The sequence below is a fragment of the Sphaeramia orbicularis genome, chromosome 3 (genome assembly GCF_902148855.1).
Source record: "Sphaeramia orbicularis chromosome 3, fSphaOr1.1, whole genome shotgun sequence".
Lineage (NCBI taxonomy): Eukaryota > Metazoa > Chordata > Actinopteri > Kurtiformes > Apogonidae > Sphaeramia > Sphaeramia orbicularis.
In genome coordinates, this window is record NC_043959.1 from 32,342,604 (window position 1) to 32,349,932 (window position 7,329).

The window sequence follows — 7,329 nt, forward strand, 5'->3', positions numbered from 1 at the left end:
AAAAGCTGAATATTTAAAAAAAAAATTGAGAAATATAAATACAAGCACTAATGTCCTGAAGAAGCTGAACATTTTAAAGTTTGAACGGTGAAAATCCGTGAAAATTGGATCCATTTTGAGTAGTATTTTACTTGTGGAGTAGATGGTCACATAACAAATACTTGCTCCCATCCCTAATGAAGAATATTAAGAACAAATACGTGCTCACCTCTGGATAAATTCCAGTGATGTGGCTGCCTCCTCTGGATATTCAATGTTGAACACATAGTATGACCCAAAGAGGGCAGCTAAAAAAAAAAAAAAAAAAAAGAATCCCGCTCAAAATTACTGTATTTTGATTTACAGTAAAATATATTTTACTATAGAATTCACCCGCCAATTAATTTTGCCCATGATGCTTTGCAGTTCTACAGCAACATACTGTATACAAGTTCTACAGTAAGAATGTGCTCATTATACAGTAATAATGCTGTGAAAACTACAGAAACTTGTTACACTGTATCAATGCAGGCTTTTTATGGTCCACCATGATGCTTTGTTTTATTTGCTTAGTCTTTTATTCTTGAGATAGCATTTTATTTTTTATTGGACTGTCTTTTCTCTGTAGCACTTTGAGATTCAGCTGAATGAAAAGAGCTTTATAAATGCAATTTATTATTATTATTATTATTATTATTATTATTATTATTATTATTATTATTATTATATGTAAATAATTGATGTAAAATGCAATTTCACATATTTTCCTGGTCATCAGATATGATTCATTTGGATTTTCAGAGGCTCTGTTGTTACCGTGGAAACACTGTCATCTTCTGCAACATTGATTCACCAGTAAAACCCATATAGTGTGATAAATGACTGGATGGAGACACTTGGTTTATGTTCAGTTAATGATATCTTTGCTGCAAAACTAAAATTTTCTGCAGTTTTTTTCTGTTTTGACATAATAACCTTTGAATTGATGGAGTTTAATGAATATCTGAATCAAATATAGGAAATTAAATACAGGTAAATGCATGATTTACAGTGAAAAATGCAAAATATAGGCTAGAGGTTAATATTATCATAAACGGTGGTAAATCACTTAAGAAAGGTTAAATAGAGAGAAAAATTAATTTGGGAACTGCCACACAAGTAGTACTGGGTCTTTATGGGTTAATATCTGACAAACATCCTCATTTTTAGGAGATAACAATAATGAAACAAAAAATGTCCTTTTCTGATTAAGTTAAATGGCAAAATTTGTTTGTACAATTCTGCACCGAGATGTTTTAAAAGTCTCTGGGCCACCAAACTAAATTGTGCTGATTTGATTAAATTACTTCCATTTAGACCAGTGTTTCTCATGGGAAAGCTGAGAAGGGGGCGCTGAGACCGAAGTGGGGGTGTTAGTCTGCATAAGTATCAACATCTAGCTGTATTCTGTCCTTGTTGCTTCCCCGCTGCAGCTAGACAAATAGAGAACTCCTCAAATGATGACACCTGTTGATAATTCTTTCAAATGTATTCATTGTGGCGACAACTCAAAAGAGGTGTAAAACTGAAGTAACAAACACAGAAAAAGTTTACATGTTTGCCAAATATAAATAAAACTACTATGTCCCTCTAAGACAGGGGTCTCAAACATGCGGCCCACCAAAGATTCTAATCTGGCCCGTGGGATGTTTTTGGAAAGTCATAAATTCCACAGTCTTGAATTGAATTAAGCAAAAAAAAAAAAAAAAAAAATAGCTTGAATTAAGGAAAAAATGTTGAATTAAGCAAAAAAAATCTTCAATTAAGTAAAAAAAAAATCTCAAATTAAGCCAAAAAGAATCTCGAATTAAGTAAAAAAAATCTTAAATTTAGCAAAAAAAATCTTGAATTAACAACTTAAAATTTTTACTTTGTTTTAGTGCAAAAAAAAAACCAAACCCATTAAATTATGAAAATATTTACATTTACAAACTATCCTGTAACTATAAAATGTGAATAACCTGGACAAATATGAACAACCTGATATGTCTAAAGAAAATGAAGCACAGTTTTAACTATTTTCTGCCTGTTACTCAGTGTTTAGTGTCTTTGTAGATCCGATCCATAATACACATGTAGAAATGATAAGTTGAGGCATAATATTGTTAAAATTGCACTTATTTTTCTTAAGAAATTTCAGGTTTTTCAGGTTATTAATTTGTTTGGATAGTTTATAAAAGTAAGTATTTTCATAATTTAATAGTTTTTTTCTTTACACTAAAACAAAGACAAAGATTTGGAGTTGTCATTATTTATAGGTTATTAGCTATTATTTTACTGGTTTGGCCCACTTCAGATCAAATCGGGCTGAATGTGGCCCCTGAAAAAAAATGAGTTTGAGACCCCTGCTCTAAGATGACATGTAACTAATAGTAGTTAGAGCTAGCATGCTAACGTTCGCGGGCTAACGCGCTAATCGCTAGCTTTAATGCTAATCAGAAATAAACATATTATTAGGGTCTTTCATGACACAAATTCACAAACACAAACCCCGCTAACTTCAATAAGTCTACACATATCACACAGGACATTTATACACACGTACAGACTGTGTTTGGCCCAGGACATAGAGCTGCAGTCATTTTGTGTTGTTACTTGGACAAGACATTAAACAGGAAGTGCCACGCGCAACATCCGGTTTGCTTTTCACAACAAAAATGTAAAACTTACGCTGCGTTCCAGGCCGTTTTTTGAGCCCGTATGTCACAACTTTAACCCATGACTCACGACTTTGTAGTGTTCCAGGCAAGTCACGCCAAACCACCTGAGCGCAAGGAATACAGGGAATGCACATATGTCACTTCCCCCCTGGGCCACGCCCCTCTAAGTCAGACTGAGTGGCAAAAACAAACCGGCTCAACATGGCGGAGCATAGTAGTAACTACAGCCAGACCAGGAAAAATGTGGAATATAACATGAAATTAAAGACAATTGGACTGGACATGGAACCATACAAGCTACCAAACAACAAGTGGTCTACGAACATTGATATGTGGCCGGAAATCACGTATCCTGACATTTATATGAACCTGATTTCAATGCCGGGAAAATCCACAATTCAAAGCCTGAAAGCATACAAAAGACAAAGAGTTGTTGACATCCTCGTCATCGTTAATTAGAGGATTACAGCTGGTGAGTGCTTTCAATTCAACATACTGTTGTTTTGGAGGTTTTCTGTCAGTGCAGATGTATTTTCTTGGTGGTGATTTCCAAGGTAAAGGCCCAGCAGTAGTGCTCACAGTTCACTACTGATTTACTGGAGTTGAACCCTTAGTATTGACCCAAGTGAGTGGATGATCTACTGGTACTGTGGAGATTTAAGTAGAGTTAACATCAGATACTTGATACAACACAGCTACAACAGCTTTGTGCTAGAGTACCCCCTTATTTGGAAAACTAGGTTAGCCTCAGTTTAAGCTAGTTCACAAATTATGTAGAGCACAAGGTTCAGAATCACACAACTGAAGACAAAAACGTGTCAGTTATGAAATATAGAACTAAATGACAGATGCTAACATTAAGAGCTTTACTAAGAAGTAATGTTAGCCAAAACGATATGTAATTTAAGGTATGATTTTACACAAGAATACAGCATAAATTAACATTACCTGACATGAATCCAGGTTTCATTGCCTTGATTCCAGTTATTTCTACGAACTGCAACGATCCATCTGCTTCTTCTGTCTTTGGCTTTAGGTCGCCGCTAAACCGATAGCTCCGAGTGCGTTTTAAACCTATGTGTGCAATCAATGACACAACAGCTCTTCCCCATTTTTTAGATTGTTCTAAAGTTTTTGCAGTATTCAAACCAAAGCCGCTACTCATCTCCCTCTCTCTGCCACTCAGTAGACGTAACCGCAGTGACTTCCGCTAGCGGTGACGTCACGTGCATACCCTCTATTATGGTGGCTAGATGTAAACAAACCAGCATGGTGGACCATGCGTTGTGCTCATTTACAATCATTTCTATCGCCAAAGGTGCTTGTTCTTGGCTTATGTGAGGGAAACAGAGGAGGAAAAACGGAGCATAAGGCAAGAGAAGCTATTCTACCTGTTAAATTATTTGTATATTTGGATACGTATTTGGTATTAATTTATTCTTGCACTTAATAGACTGAAAACAAGCTAACACTAGAGCAGCTGCTGATTATGCAGAACATTTGCAGATAAATAACGTCAGAGTAATACAGGAGGTCCTCGGGTTACGAACGAGTTCCGTTCCTATGCTGGCGATGGAACCTGAATTTCCGCGTCAGTCGGAATTAACCCTTTAATACCCCCTAAATACCCCCTAAATCTCTAAATAAATATCCAAATACACATATTACAGGCTTTGTCCTTAATAATGGTCGCCACGGTCAACCAACTGAACCCTAAGGCTTTACCGATGTTCGTCGGTGTCTCGCCTTTCTCCGACCTTTTGATGATATCCAGCTTCGTTTCCATTGTAATGGCTTTCCTCTTGGCTGGACCAGCATCACTAGAAGATCCTGCTTTTATTTTCTGGGGCCATGATGTGAAAAAAGAGGGTGAAAAAGGCAAGGATACCGAGAAAATTACAGAGCACAAACACAGGCACTCTACACTATGGGGGTGGAGACAAACTGGCGGACGAGACTCAGGCGTCGTAAAGTCGAAACAGCGTAGGTCGAGTACCACGTAACCCGAGGACCTCCTGTACCTTGTTTTAATAAACAATTTGCATAAATACTGCATCCATGGGGGCCGCCATTGCTACGTGAAGTCAGAACTCAGAACTGGGACTACATCGATCTAGTACGAGTTCATAGGTACGAAGTCACAGGTTTGACTGCCATTCCAGTGCCTTTTCACCGGTAGAAGGTTGGAAAAACACGAGTAACAGGTTGCCTGGAACACAGCATTAAAACTCTTTCAAGTAAAACAGCTCTGAAAATACATAGGAACACAAAAATAAATCCTGAAAGGCTCTTAAGGAGCCAGAACAAGCAGCATGTTGCAAAATATAGAGGTTAATATTATAATAAATGGTGGTAATTCACTTAAGAAAGGTTAAATAGAGAGAAAAATTAATCTGGGAGCTGCCATACAAGTAGCACTGGGTCTTTATGGGTTCAAATATACTTTAATATCTGGGCGCTAACATTTACTATGAACCCCTGACAGCAGCAGTGGTACCATACGATGAAGGTGGAGATGAATATTTTCAATATTTTTTATTTTTTTTATTTTCATCACCTCATGATCCAAATGTGTATTTCGCTGCAGCGGATTATGAGTGTGATTCATAAAGCTTAAACTCAGTGTGTGTTAGGTATACTTAAGAGGCTGAACGTTATTGTTGAGGGATGTTCCCAATCTCGGCCTCATTATTTCACGTCTTGTTTTCATATTTCATGTCGAGTCAGGGTCTGTTAGAATCAGAGCGCAGACACCAGTAGCGTTACTGGTGTGATGGCAGACGGAGCATCCCCTATAGATTACCTTCATCCAGGTACAACTGCTCCTCCTCTTTACAAATCCCGACAGGGCTCATGAATCGACACCACACTGTGAGGCATTCAGGAGCTAATCCGCCTCGCAGTGTCGCTGACTGTCGATTAAGGAGACAGCTCTGCCTCCTGAGACGTTGCATTTCTATACTTCTGAACCTACACATATGTTGCATTTCTTATTCATGGAGTTCCGGTGGAAGTGACACACAACAATAATCTACGTAGATACTTAAACCCCCTAAAGACCCAGTGCTACTTTTATGTCAGTTCCCAAATGAATTTTTCTCTATACTTAACCTTTCTTAAGTGATCTATCTGCATTTATTATAATATTAACCTCTGTAATTTGCATTTTTTTTCAGTGAAAATCATGTATTTTCCTGTTTTTAGATTACTGATCATGTAGATGTTAATTAATGATGGATGTCTGGGTCTTTATGGGTTAAATCAGAGCTGGGTGATACAGTAAAACATTTATAATCACATTTATTGTCTACCTGTATTCAGAACACAATATGTTTTTAGTAATATTTTTCTTTTTCAAAACTATTCACAATAAGAAATAACATCAAACTGTAATAAAAACAATATTATTATTATTATTATTATTATTATTATTATTATTATTATATGTAAATAATTGGTGTAAAATGCCATTTCTCATCTTTTCAAGGTCATCAGATATGACCCATTTGGATATTCAGATTCTCCGTAGTTACCGTGGAAACATCATCTTCTACAACATTGATTCACTAGTAAAACCCATAGAGTTTGATAAATGACAGTGGATGGACACAATGGGTTTTATGCCTGGTTAATGAAATATTTTGCTTAAAAGTGACTTTTTCCGCAGTTTTCACTGATTCTGATGTTATAAACTGAGTTTTAATGAACATCTACACAATCAGGAAATGAAATTAAGGAAAATACCAGATTTTCACTGAAAAAATGGCAAAAAAAAAATTGAGGATAATAATATAATAAATGGCGATAAATCACTTAAAACAAGTTAAATAGAGAGAAAAATTAATTTGGGAACTAAAGTGAACATCACTGCCAAACATTAATATTATTCTTGAACTATTCACAGTTTTAAATGATCTTTTATGGAACAAAATTTTGCTCTGAAGATTCTATTTTATTTTCTATGTAATTTTCATCAAGTGAATTCTTCATATTCCTTTTTAAAATAAATATCCTGATTACTTCCCTTTAATTAATGATTATTAAATATCACAGATTTTAGTTTGCAGACACGTATGTTTGATTTATTGATACTTCATATAAATAGTTACTGTTTTGTTTGAATACATTCCCTCAGCTCCAGTGTACGGAGGCAGCATACATATTAAAATCTCACTCTAATGATTGCCATATGTAAAGACTGATGAAGTAGAAAGAAGTAAGCTGATTAGAGGTGTGTCTACGTCCACTGACAGCCAACTGTGTGATCAGAGGAAGTTGTGCATAAATCAAGTGCCTGCATGAAGTCTTAAGGAATATGCATATAACCCGCTTTGTAAACACAGCGTAAGTAATCTGGTGTTCTAGTGTTGAAAATTCTGATTTCTGTACGTGATCCCCGCCGTTTTTGAAATGTAAATAGATTCGGTTTAGTTTAACGTGATATCAATCTGCACAGAAAAGTTCAACCAACATTTATTCATATTGAAAATCATTGCCCCAACGATATAAAACATGAAATTAATTCAATACAATCCTGCACAAAACACATTGTCTAGAAGCACACAGTGTGTCGCGGAACAACAACACAACAACAACAAAAAAAAAAAACGTGAGCAAGTCAGTGAAACAATCCGGCTGTGAGATAATGAGA